Genomic DNA, 14641 nt, shown 5'->3' on the forward strand with positions numbered 1-14641 from the left:
AATTCTGTGTTTTTTGACATTATGAATTCAGCATTTTGACAAAAACAAATATTACTTTCCCTGTAGCTTTATACTTTTTGGCATTACATTTAAAAAATCTGCTGTTTACCTGTGCATTATATTAATAAACATTTTAATTGTTTTAAAATCCCTTATATCTAAGACAGTCTTTCTCAATTTTTTTAACTGTTGAGAAACCCCTGAAAGATTCTTCACCCTTCAAGAAACCCCAGAAGTGGCACAATCATGCAGAATATGGTTGGGAAGCATAGCTGTGTACATACCCACCTGGGGCCCTTCCCCTTCCTACCCTTCCAGGCCCATCATTGGTCAGCACATGACCATGGATGGTCATATCACCCAATAAATGTTTACCAAAATTTTAAAAATATATTAAAAATTAATTAACTTCCACCCATTCAGGAAACTCTTTCAGGGCCATTAAGAATATCAGGGTTTCAGGTAACCCTGGTTGAGAAAGCCTGATCTAAGAAATTTAATCACTACAACAAATATTTTTAAAGGATCTTTTTCCTTCTGAAGTTCTGGGTCAAAGTCAGAAAGGACCAGCTATTGGTAATGTGCTGGGTAGAGTTGCCGGCTCTGTGTAGGGAAACACCTGGAGATTTGGGGAGTGGAGCTTAAGGATGGTGGTGTTTAGGGAGGGAAGAGACTTCCGCAAGGTGCAGGGCCATTGAGTCCACCTGCCAAGGCAGATATTTTGTCCAGGGGATCTGGAGATTAGTTGTAACATGTAGAGATCTCCAGGTCCCCATGTGGAGATTGGCAACCCTATTGCTGGGTCACTAAACTGCACAGTCAGTTACGTTACACTCAGATAGCTAAAACAGTCTTTAAAAATCAATACTATAGGAAGAAAAGTAACCAAAATATTTAGTTATCAGATGAATAGTGAGAAATAAATGCAAATATTTGCATTAACTTGTTTATTAATGACCATGCTGTTTTAAGAAAGAGAGCCAGCATTGTGTAGTAGTTAAGAATGATAGACTCTAAGCTGGAAAACTGTGTTTCCCCACTCCTCTACATGCAGCCTGCTGAGTGACCTCGAGCCAGTCACAGTTCTCTTAGAGCTGTCCACACTGAGAAGTTCTGTTAGGGATCTCGTAGTCCCATGTACCTCACAGGGTGTACCTCACAGGGTGTCTGTTGTGGGGAGAGGAAGGGAAGGGTGTTTAAGTAATTTAGGGACTGGGTAGTGGAAAGTAGGGTATGAAAAAACAGCTCTTCTTCACCCATCAGCATTATTAATGGGCATAATCGAGGCATCTCTTTCCATCACATACGGTATGGCTTTTCTATATACATCTTATTCTGGCCTGGGAGCTTTCTGCACAAAACAGTACTATGTCTGTTGCTGGATGTGTGAATTTAGTGCTTGAGACTTCAGTTGTGTTGTTCACAATCCTGTGAAGGAATTGTGCATTCAGTAAGGGGTATTAATTAATCCACTAAAACAATGAGACAATTGTTTGTTCATATTATTATAATTAATATGAATTTACAGTGAATGGAATTAGTTAATATTAATCAATATTTGAAGCTCTTTATTATTCTACCAGTGTGTCTAGACAGTCTAGAGGTCATGGAAGCAGAGGGAATGGTAGAGAGGACAGACGGAAAAATGACAGTTTTGCTGATATTCTGCCCCCCCCCCCCATCACAGGCCCAGATATTAATTATAGCAATGACAGCAATAATATAGTCAGGCACCATGGGATTACCTTTTGCAGCTACTGTGGCTTTGAAAAAACCCAAGATATAAGGGAAAACAGGGTGGAAGCACAATTCTTGACCTATGTTGTCTCCATCTGGCTTGGTCTGACATGACCTGGCAGGTACATTTGCATCAGCAGGTACTTTGGCACCAGCATCAGAGAAGAACAGAGCTGTTTTGTTGTTTTTGTTCTCTGCATTTCATTACCAGAAAGACTCTCAAAGCAGCTTACAATCACCTGCTCTTCCTCTCCCTATAACAAACACCCTGAGAGGTTCAGTGGGGCTGAGAGAGCACTAACTGCTGTTCTGCGAGAACTGCCCTAAAATAACTGAGACTAAGCCAAGGTCACTCAACTGGCTACACGTGGAGGAGAGAAGAATTAAACACAATTCTCCAGATAAGAGGCTGCTGCTATTAACACCATGCTGGCCCTCTCAACCTTGGCCACTAAGTAAATTGGGGGTGGGGGGAGGAGAGGAAGAACTAAGCCTAGAATTCAAGTGACATTGCATCCATGTTTCCCATGTAAAAGACACTTTGTATTCATTATTACTTCAGCGTATACACCCAGTTCCCATGAGCACTCTCTTAAGTGCAGTGGTAGGAACAGATCCATGTAAGCATTCTCACAGTATATGGAGCTCCTTCTAGCATTGGAGTGAATGACGAAGCTTTTATGATCATAGAAGTTGGTTTTATGCACTCGAATGCTCCTGGGTTTTTTTGGCAAAGACAGGATCCATAGAATCAGGAGATTCATTTGTTTCTCAATTACAAAATGTTGAAATAAGGTCATGCACACTGCATAAAAAGGACGTTATTGAAAATATATATGAAATTCCAGAGAGCGAAATATTGAACTGAGAAATGGGCTTTTGTAACATTATTTAAATGTCATATATAAATATTACAGTATAATTTATAATAACATGGCTACTAGGCGTATGTGAAAATTGATTCATCTACATAGAAGAGGTCTTTTGTGAACTGATCTGGGGAAAAATAGATTTCAGTTGTGATAAAATAATTCAGACTCTCTGTAGATACTAAGCCTATGGGTGTGATTTACAAACAAATAAAGCTGCTGTGTTTGCACCAAAGAAATAATAATCTCCAGACATAGACATGATTTACCTGTATTTAAATTTCACTGGGGGGTGGGTGGGAAGAGGCATTTATTTACTTGTAGAGGAGTTTACAACTGAGCTATAGGTTCAGTTCCCTCCACACATACCACCATTTATGTGGACTTTTAATGGACTCATTATTAATATGTGATAAAACCTGGAAAGGCTTAAGGAGGCTGTGGTTCGCTCCCTGCTGAAAAAACCATTGCGGGACCCACGGGAGCCCATCAACTACTGCCCAGTTTCACATCTTGTGTTCCTGGGAAAGGTAGTGGAGAGGGCCACAGTGGACCAGCTCCTGGCATTTTTGGAGGAAACTTCAGCCCTAGATCCATACCAGTCTGGCTTTTATCCTAACCACAGGGTGGAGATTGTGCTGGTTGCGCTAGCAGATGATACCTGGCACCAACTAGGCAGGGGCGGTTCAGCCATTCTCATTTTTTTAGACCTATCAGCCACATTTGATGTGGTCAACCATGAGTTGCTGGCCCACCGCCTTACTGAGACTGGGATAAGGGGGACTGCGTTGGAATGCCTGGTCTCCTTCCTCCGGAATCAGACACAGAGAGTTGCTTTGGATAAAGAGTTGTTGGACACTTCGGGGCTCCTTTGTGGGGTGCCACATGGGGCGATACTCTCCCCCACACTCTTCAACATCTGTATGTGCTCTCTGCACAGCTGGTCTGGGCCTTTGGGCTGGGTTGTCACCAATATGCGGATGACACCCAGCTCCACCTTCATGGTAGATCTTAACCAGAGTGACATTAGTAGGTAGATGCAGTTGTAGATATGGTATATCTGACTGGAACGGTGGAAAGGTGTTTTCCGCCATTTGTTGAATTGTTAAATATTGTTAAAATACTGTTAGTCATAGTGATTGTTGGAGTTTTAGCATTGAAGAGAGTTTTAATTGAATTGTACTGTTTTTATATTTAATTTTGTCCTATTTTATTCTGTAAGCCGCCTCCAGATGACTTGGCAGGAGAGGCAGGATAGACAGACAGACAGACAGACAGACAGACAGACAGACAGACAGACAGACAGACAGACAGACAGACAGACAGACAGATAGATAGATAGATAGATAGATAGATAGATAGATAGATAGATAGATAGATTTTTTTGAAATGCATTAGAAATAACACTGCCAATGAAAAATTAGCTTCCTCATTTTCGGAAAGGTTGGCACTGAAAACTGGAAATTCAACCCTCCTCAAAATTTAACAGTATGGGACAAATTTGCTTGTTGAGTGATGTAACTGAGACATTCCAGGATGAGTAACATTCTGAGTTACTCATTCTAATGAGAAGCAATTCTAACATACAAATCAGCACAGGCTCTTTTTGTCTTGTCTTTCTGTTATGAGTCTGGGGTCTGATTTCGCTGAGGGAGTCATAGATAAGCCCTTACTTTGCATTTTTCCATGTGCACCAAATCATATTTAAATGCAGCCATCAGTGGCTCTGACATACATTCAGTTTTAAGCACAATAGAAATGCCTGGTCTTGACTGCCGCACAACAGGTATGCTATTTTAACATGAATGGCATAGCTCCACAGTGAGACTTCCTGTTCCCTATAGCAGTGGTCCCCAACCTTTTTATCACCGGGGACCACTCAACGCTTGACAATTTTACTGAGACCCACTGCCCTAACACTCTCTGACTCTGGTCGCTATGGTAATGTTTAAACATCCCTTCAAAATAAGATACAGATATAAGATACAAGATAAAATAAGATACAAAATAAGATACATCCCTTCAAAATAAGATACAGCCACAACAATGAACATAAGGAACATTTTATTTTCATGGAAATTTTAACTCATGACGATGACAAATCAATGGGAACCGTGAGCTTGTTTCTCTGCAACGAGATAGTCCCATATGCGCCTGCCGGATCGTGGATGAAGTAAAGGGCCAGGGGGGGGAGAGAAGGCGTCCTTCGCGGCCCACCTCCAGTTAGTCGAAGGACCACTTGTGGTCTGCGGCCCACAGGTTGGGGTTCGCTACCCTACAGGGCTCTCTCTTCCCCTCTCTCTCTTCATGCTGGGATTCAGCCAAGGAGTGAGAGGGGATCAGCAGCCTTGGCAGTTTTCACCCATTTCCTCCCAACCTCCCAGGATCTCAATATTTTACTCTGCCCTTTTATGCCAGTGCCTACCCTAACAACTGCTGTGGGGTTGCACTGCCCTCTAGGCTGCATATTAGAATGCCAACAAAGTAATCTGAATAGGCTGTTCTCTGACAGCTCCTTGTCCTTGTGTTAGTATTGATGCTAAGTTGTGTCAAGGCTGCAACCACTTGGTGGGCTCGGGGTATTCATGTTCCATTCGCTGTCAAGACAAATGATCAGTGTTACTATATATCAGATCCACAGCAGTACAAAGCTCAATTGTGTAGGATTCCCACGTGATTAAAATACCAGATACTGAATGTGTCATATTGACTTACTAAGTTGCATGCATCAAACTGTTTTATAATGGTCCCACTGGAGAATTATGGAATATGGAGCAATGAAAAGGTCACTTAAAAGGCTATTAGTTCTGATAGCAAAATAGAGGTATGTATGAGTTGTGAATCATTCCTTTGTGCTGCCAGTCTAAATGTACATTTCATACCAGCAAATGCCACTGATTTCATTGGGGTTTATGAGGAATATTATATCGGGAATAAATTTCCAAATGAATAGCCATGAACTTGAGGTTCAGAAGGGAAACCATGAATAAAAATATGATAAACAGACAGATGGCTGGAGGAGCGGTACTACAGGGCAATTTCCCAATTGGGAGCAACAACATATCAGGGCTACCAACTACATGGAGAGAAGTGTGCATACATGTATATCCATGTATACATTCATAGGAATGTATTCTAATACATTTGTTAAGATTGGAAGAGAGCTTGCCACGGTGGTCCTTACCCTTATGTGTATTTATCTATCCATTCAGAATATCTAAAAAGGCATGGTAGATATCTAATGGGAGAAACTGCATTGTTAATTCAAGAAACAGTAATTTCCTGTTTCGTCATTCACCTTATTCAAATTGTATGCATTTCTCTTTGCTAGTGAAAGAAGAATGTTAGATTCACATGAGTATGACATTCCCTAGACAAAAACATCCTATATTGTTGTGTGCATGTGTCTGTTAATTGAAAGGGGAGATTAGGAATCCTTCAAGCAGAACTCAAAATTTGCACATCGCTTTGTCATCTTTTGTGCAAAAATAACTTGTTTTTGAAGTGCCAGGGGAGTTGAGTGCTGCACAACAAGTATACTATTTTAACATGAAACAAACACATCTGAATACTGTATGCATGGTTAAGCACTGAAGCTTGGTGTATTGATTTAATTGTAGAAAGTTGTGACAGTTTGTAGTACAACATCAACTTTGCAGCCAGTGGAGTCTTCCAGAAAGTGAATCCCCTGGACTGAAGAGATGACCCCCCATAGGATGGAATTCCCTTAACTCTTGAGCTTTGTTGTGAAGGATAGTGGTTCTCAGTGCTGATACTCCTTGGTTATATGAAATTATTGATTGCCACTTATACTCCCTAGATTTGTTCAACTCTCCATCTTTAAGCAAGCATAAACTGAAATAAAGGTTTCAATTTATTCTTTGCGATTTTCACTTTATGCTTTAGGAGTAGTAGCACATATTGACCCTCTTCTGATCCCCCCTTAATTCTCTGATCTTAGGAAGAAGTGCATTCCTTGAACCAACAACCCCAAAATATTGCATACTTCTCTCACTTGTTCATAATGATGATAGTTTGATCAAGTTATTTTTTTACAGTTAGGCTTGTTATTGTGTAAGGGAATAGAAAATCTGCTTGTTTGGTTAAATTGGCATGTTCCTTCATGGTTAACTATAGTTAATTTGGAATATTAGTTTATTTCTCTAATCTGTTTTGTAATATTAGATTTTATCTGGTTAGCTGAAAAGCATACCCTTCCATGTTTGTATTCTGGAGCACAGATGGCCTGTTATATAAGGAGAGGGATTTTTTGAAAATTCCATTTGATGAACAGTATACAGACTAAAATTATTAATGTGTTCCATTTTACAACCTGTTACTAACAGTGTATGAATCATCTTTCAAACAAGTCTGCCAGAACAGATAATATGGTCGAACCCAACAGATCTGTGTTTTTTATTAGTTTCATAAATTGTACAATTTTATCCTGAGGTAAAAAAAGAAGACTTCTAGTTGCCCTTGTGTGTGTGTGTGAGAGAGAGAGACAGAGACAGAGTGAGAGAGAGAGAGATTGGATTCATATTTAAATATATGCTATCTTTTATTGTTGATTGGCAACCCTCAAGTATTTTAAGCCTACAGTAATTACCACATATGCTCACAGGCTAAGTGCAAGTCATTCAACAGCTTATTTATTGGTGGCCACAGAAACAAGGTACAGTGAAATTAAATTCTCACCTACCTGAAAAGGTTTGCAAGCTAATGTTAGATAAATGATAGGGTTTTATTTACAACATTTTTGCAATAAAATAAAAAAAATGAAAAGAAATAATTCAAATATAAAAGTCCAAGCATCCTTGGATGGTTATCCTACCTTTAAATGTATTGAAACTTCTTCCACTTTTTCTCTTACTTCTGTGCATGTTCCTCATGAGTAAAACAGTGATTGTACAGTAATTTATTTTTTTAGCTGTCAGAATACAATGAGCATACCATCTGTATATCTTTTTCTACATGCTATTAGCAGCATGTGCCACCCATCTGTAGATATCTAAACTTGTGCACTGGGGCTGCATAGAAGGTAGATTTTAATACAAATTTGGGGGAACCCTCAAGGCCTGTGAATAATATTAAATCTTAACAGAGATATATTGGGGGGTTTAAATTGCTCCCAAATAAAAATCTATGTATTATTGTGACATGTGCCCCCTATATACAGGTATCTAAATCTCCAGATCAAGGCTACATGGATACTAAAGATATTTTTCTGCAGACTTGGGGGGAATCTCTAGGTTTGCAGAAAAATCTTAAATCTTAACAAAAACAGGGGGGTTTAAATTGCCCTCAATTTTTAAAAAAGTTTTTTTGCACATGTGCAGACAACATATTTACTAGTAGAGCTGGTAGTGGCCACCATACGGAGAAGCTGGGCCTGGCTACTGCAGCAGAGGATGCTGGAAGCTGCTCAGGGCAGGTCATTGCAGCAGTAAAAACTGAGCAAATCTCTGGGCATGGCTGCAGTAGCAGAGGATGCCAAGTAAGGCTTTTGGCCAAGCAGCCATGGTAAAAGACACTGGGCAAGGCCAAGCAGCCATGGGAGAGGATGCTGGGTAAAAATCTAATGTCCACTGCCCAAATCCTTGATTGCCAGCGCAGGGGGTAGTCTGGACTCCTACACCCCATCACATTCACTTCTTGCCAACTCAGCAGGACTCATGGGATGGAATCTTATCCACCCTCACCCCCCCCCCCCCAGTGGCCTAGCCTGGGATGATATGTTCCTTGATGAGCAATATTTGCCAAGAAAGTTCAGTGCTCAACTCTGCAGCCTCCAGAAAGATGATGATTCCTATCCTCTCAACTTCTTCTTTTTTATTTTAGACAACATGGATCGGTGAAGCATAAACTGCTAACTGGGTTGCTAGGAGAAAATTGATCTTGCTTCTTGGGTTGCTAGGGGAAAATTGACCTAGCTTGCTTTATAGAAACATAGTTGGAAGAAAATGACATGGCTGTTTGTAATTCAGTAGTATCTGTTTGGCATGAAGAAAGTCCTAAGTTTCTCCCTGGTATCTCTAGTTAAAGAAATCAGGCAGAAGGTGATATGAAAGACTTGGAGAGCCACTGCCAGTCTGAGTAGATTCAGTATAAGGCAGCTCCACCTGGCTATGCAGTCCTTTCTTAACTCTGCACAGATGGCAAGGGAGGAGGAGTGGCTTTTAACCTCCATGTATTGTTCAGTTTTTACAGAGTCCCAATACACACTATAGGTGGCATAGATTGTGTATTGTTTGTTTTAGTGATTAAGGATAGATAAAGCATTCTGCTTGTTTACTGACTACTTAGTTCTCCAGTGGCCATCTTTTCTGAATAGGCAAAGGTGGTTGAATGTGGTTCTGGATACATTTAGTCTAATTGTTATGGGGGGATCTCAACATTCATGCCAAGTGCTCCTTGCCAGGGCCAGCCCAGAATTTTATCACTCCTTTAGCTGCCCTGGGTCGCTCTCAAATCACGTCAGGTCCAATATATTAAAGGTTTACTCTTTTGCTCTCAGCCGTTGAAAGGAGATCTTATCTCAAGGTTAAAGATTCTTCCTGAAATATGGTCTGGCTACCATGTACTCAAGGCAATGTCTGATTACTATCTCCTCTGTCACCCTATGGACGGGAGGGCAGTTAAAATGATCCACCCTTTGATGCTACTAGATTATGCAATCCAGTAAACGCTGGGGATTTTAGGATTCCAAAAGCATGTTCTGTGAGAGCTGGGAATGTCAAGCTCCTTAGAACTAGTCACAAAATTGCATCCTTGTTGACCTCCTTTACTTTTGGATAGAAGCCAGCCCAGTGGATGACCTGAAGAGGGCTGGAAAAAATCTTTAAAAATGCTGGCAGATGTTTCTAACTGTATCTGACAGATTATGCCATAGTGCCCATTGGAAAACTGATGCAGTGCTGATAGCAAAGGAATGTTATTTCTCTGCAACCAAGGCAACACAGTTCACAATCAATTCACTTGTTTGAGATATCTCAACATTTGGTGATTCTTAAATCAGACTTTATTAGCTCTGGAACTCTTATACTTCTGTAAAGCTTTTTGATGATGAACAAAAATCTACTCAGTGTTAAACATCTACTCTGGCAGCTTCACCTAGGGCATTTTTTGTCCCTTTGGGGATGCTGCACTTCGGTTGTGGGTGGGGAGGAGCCAGGCCAGGACAGCCTGACTCTTCTGCAGCCATATGGCCTAGTCCAGACATAGGTCTTGTTGTCACCTTGGGCGAATGAGGGTCTGAGTTGGGCCAGGCCTGGGATGGCCTCAGCCCGGTGCCAACGTCATGTGGAAGTGGAAATTTGCTACACGACTGGATGAGCAGTGAGTTGGGGCAAATTCCTGATGCAGTAACGATCTGGGTGCCATGTCATACTACATGTTATTAAACCTCTATATAAAGGCCTTAGAATAAATCATTTGTATCTTGGGAATTGGATGTCATAAATCTGTTGATGACACCCAGCTCTACATCTCTGTATCCAAATTCCCTGGTGATGCAATAGAGGTCTTGAGGCACAGCCTGACTGCTGTGGCTGAAAGTGAATAAATAGAAATTGAACCTAGACAAAATGGTTGTAGTGCTGGCTGGACAGCCTGATGGCTTGAATGACATTTTCCCACTTTGAAGCCTTGACGTTATACTGGACCCAGCATCACTGCTGGAGAAGAAAGTTAGTACAGTAACAAATAAATGCTTTTTAATCAATCAGTTTGGATTGGACCTATTCTTGGCCACAATGCCCCAGTAACATTGAGGTTAGACTACTATAATTCACTCTAGATCGCAACTTTCAAAGTCAATCCAGAAACTCCAGCTGGGCAGAATGCTGCAGTTCACTTGTTATCAGGAGCTAGGCATAGTGTGCATATTGTGCATGTATTGTCATCTCTGCAGAACTGCCTCTCTACCTATGTCCTGCTTCACAATGACTTTGCTCATCTGCACAGGTGCCACCCTGCAAATGGGTGAGATCAACAACTACCTGTAGACATGCTTTCTCTGTAGAGGTGCCCATCCTGAGGAATGTTCCTGGTTTTTCACAAACTATATAAAAATAATTGTTCAAGATAACATTTTTATAAGGGAAATAAGGACATATAACAAATTGCTCCAGAAAAATACATTGTTTCTCCTTATATAATACCATGTTCTCTATTATTTAATATGTCATGTCATGTTTAATACTTTTGCTTTGTTCATATGACAGCTTTGCTTCCGATGTCTGCAAACCTAGACCTACCATACAAATTGTGTAGTCCACCTTAAGCCTTGAGAAAGGCAGACAATAAATACTATAGTAGATAAAATAAATAAAACTTGACCTTCTCTCTTGATGTGGATGAGCTAACTTTCATTGATAGGGATCCCATTCTGGGTTATACTTCCCCTCCCAGTCACTGCAATGTACATAACGTTTCTCTATACATGCCTTAGTTTTGATAACAAGGGTCACTTGGGCTGTTAAATGCATTGTAGACTTAGCTGGAGCCTGCCTGATGACACTGCGGAGTGGTCCCAAGGGAAATGCCTTGCACAGAGGGGGCCTGGTCTCTTTCCCCTGCAACAGCCAAGCAGAGCAGTTTCCTACCCATCTACCCTGTTATATATTGGTTGTTATTGTGTTGTTTCAGATAAAGGTATGTTGACCTGGGGTGGCAGGCTTTCTTGTATGACTCTATCACAAGCAGGGAGGCAGTTTTGACATGGGATGGAGCCTGTTTTGTGGGGAGTTCAGTTGGGGAAAATGAACTCCCCATGGTTAGGTGCCTTCATAAGAGACAGCTGGCTGCGAGCGGGAGAAGGAAAATGAGCTTGCAGGGCCAGGTGGCCTGGAGTGGATGCAGAGGAGGTCTGCACCCCAGGTGGGTATGCCTCCCTTGGATGGAAACCATTGGCATGGGGACCCATATTCCCAGAGGTAGAACTGGGTGGCTTCCAGGGCACCGCTGTGGTCAGGGTTCTCAGGGTTGGCTGATAACATATGCAGTCCCCCTTTCCCATGCTGGGCCAACACTCTAATATGCCAATAAAGCTGAGGCCTTTTTTAAGCCACCCAAAAGTGTGCACGACAACACAGCCATTATTCTATTCAATAGGAAATAGGAAAAAACTGGGTTTGATGTATAGTTCGTCTGTGTTCCATGTGAACCACCCTGTGCCTCAGGGGAAGGCGGTTTACAACTATAACAAACAAACAAACAAACCATGCCTTCCTTCAAGTAAATGAATAATGGTGAGGATTTTCTTTACTATTTCCTCTACACAGAAGAAATATTTTCTGTTGACAGTGTGCATTTTGCTATGATTTTGTTATGACTGATGATTTCCACTGAAATTCCCTGAGGGTATGATTAGTTCTACTTAGCAAACACAATTCTTTTCCATTTTAAGTATGACACATTTACCTTTTTATAGATGAAGAAAGTCAAGAAGCTCTAACCTGTATCTTGTCAATTTACATTTCTGTATCTTTTAATATCTAAGAAATTAAAAGTTTAGACAAATATCCAATCACAGGATTGTGATCATGGATTCCGATCATATCTTACCTTTTAATGCAGCAGAAAGACTCATGCACATATTCCTGGACCAGGCTTATGGTCTGCATTCTCCTATATTGTTAGAATATGAAAGACCTGTAGTGTGCATGATTTAACATCTTATGAAGAATGTCCTACAGGGGGCATCAGAGGATATGTGTAGTTAGCATATTTATATAGGAACTTCCTTGTATTTTTCAAATATTCTCCTCCTATGTCCTGATTGGCTCAACTGGAGACTTCCTGTTCCTTTCAGCACATTTGCCTTCATATGAAGAACAGTTAGATTCTCAGAGGACTATCTTTCTGTTTCTTTACAAAGTTATTTCTCTTTTCAATTAAACTATTCTGTTCTTTTGCATATATAAACTCTGATAACAAACATAACCTCAAAAATTCAATTTAACTAAGCCTCAATGAAGAAATCTTCCATAAATCACCCACCATTCACTGTAATGTCAAATATTTATAGAGACAAATCTTTCCACAATGTAGAACTGCAAGGTTACTTTAAGAAGAAATTCTCATGGAAAGGATGAGATATTCATGTCACTTGAGGCTGGTAGATCTATGGCCCCAATTCCTCTTTAGCAGAACATAGATAAGATATTAATGTTTCATTAGTTTTACAAGAATGTGGAAGTGGATTGTGGGTGTGACATTCACTTGTCTCTACTATTTCCTAGGGGAGGGGAAATGGAAGCAGCATAAAAGAAGAGTGTCAGCCACTGGTGCTTTGTTTTATTGGCTGCATCCAGAGTTTTTACATAGTCTTACAGTGATTGACAGATAATAACTACCTTTTCACTAGAAAAAAATGTTCCTTCTTATAGTCTGTCTCCTTTCACAAAGGAAAACTTTCTTTTCAGAAAAACATCCCTGGCCTGATCGTGGTAATCTTTGAAAATTTTCTGATGGGGGGCGGGATTGTGTGTGTGTGATTGCATGTGAGGACTCAGGCATACATTTGTTATGAGATACATGTCTTCACCTTGGACATCCACTGTAGGGCTACCTTAATTACTACTACTACTACTACTATTGCTTAAGGAGATCCTGGTGGGCAGGATCTCTGATTCACCTGAAAACATCATGCAGTTCAGAGAAGCAGCTGTGGGCCTCAACAATTCCTTCTCAGGAGCTTGTCTCCAATGGTGATTGGTGGGAAGTAGTCTCCTGATTCCTCACAATGATTCTTTGCAACTGGAGAAATGCTGTTGCCTTGGAAATATGGAGAATCAATGAAAAGCAAGATGTCTGCTGCAGAAAACAGTAAGCCACCCAAACGTGAAAAAAATGGCCTTTTCGGGGAGGGTGATTTTTCATATTGAATAATATTCCAGATTTGTGCTTACTATTCCAGATATAATGGCAGTTATCCCAAACAGAAATTTTCATGCATGTTTTCAGTTTAGGAATTTTGGGATGCACATCTCTATTCTCCATGAATACATAATAGGACACTTATTGACAGCTATGATACATAATATATTTCATTCTCTAAGAAGCTCTAAATAAGCTGCAGATATTTGGTAAGGTTTGTTCTGTCTTCTTAACCTTTAGCATCCATTGATAAATCAAAATGTTTGTTAGAATGCTTTATGAATTGAATTTATGTTGGCCTCAATAAAACTTTCTTATTTTTCACAGATTTTGCCCTGTGGTATTCAAAATATTTTGCTATTTAAAAAGCCTTCAAATGTACAAGTAAACACACATTATCCCTCATGCAATAAAGGGCAGAGTTAAACATAAAATTGAAAGCTATGGTAAAGTAAGATACACCAAATCCTTGTCATCCCCATTTCTAAATGTTTGTGGTTCTCCAGGGACTTTTCTCTGCATGACTGTTGAGAAGGAGATCTCAGATCACAGTGCCACGACTATGTGTAGAGCACGAAATTTAGTTGGGCTACATTCTCTCATATGTGTAAGTTACCTGTAACAAAACAAAAATTGGCTTATAGGAATTTGAAGTACTGGTTTTTAAATATGTCAACAAATAATTAATAAAGAACACCCCCCCCAATAGAGCAAGTCAGAAACTGGAATTAAATTCACCAAAAACAGTCTTTGGACCTTAAAAAAAAAAGAAAACTAAATAACTTAGTTTTCGCCCTACTGGAGGGTTCTCTTTATGATGAAGATAGCATGCACATGTTAAGAAAATGAATATTCATAACATATACAGAAATAGACAAATTCACAGGTAATTATTTTATTTTCATAAACTCAAAGCAGTTTTTTTGCTTTTCTTAGCTACCACCATACAGCCAGTTCTGATGAAGTCATTAAACTAAAGAGCTGCTTGCCAAAAGAGGTATCCCCTTCAGTTCAACAACTGCATTAGAGAAAGAACAAAAGCCATTTTCTATCAACCTTTCTCCATTCAAGTGGAAATGCTGTGTCACTTTGTGCAGCCTTTTTACCCTAATGCCTCCCTTGCCAGGAATTCTCTTGAATGTGGATTGTGTGCT

At 40.2% G+C, this 14641-nt stretch overlaps 1 protein-coding gene across 11 annotated transcripts in view; it reads left to right on the plus strand.

Annotated features, from left to right (window-relative positions):
- TRDN (triadin) overlaps positions 1 to 14641 on the plus strand; it is a 296487-nt gene that overhangs the window by 175883 nt on the left and 105963 nt on the right. The gene's annotated exons all lie outside the window — the stretch shown is intronic.

The sequence above is a fragment of the Paroedura picta genome, chromosome 1 (genome assembly GCF_049243985.1).
Source record: "Paroedura picta isolate Pp20150507F chromosome 1, Ppicta_v3.0, whole genome shotgun sequence".
Lineage (NCBI taxonomy): Eukaryota > Metazoa > Chordata > Lepidosauria > Squamata > Gekkonidae > Paroedura > Paroedura picta.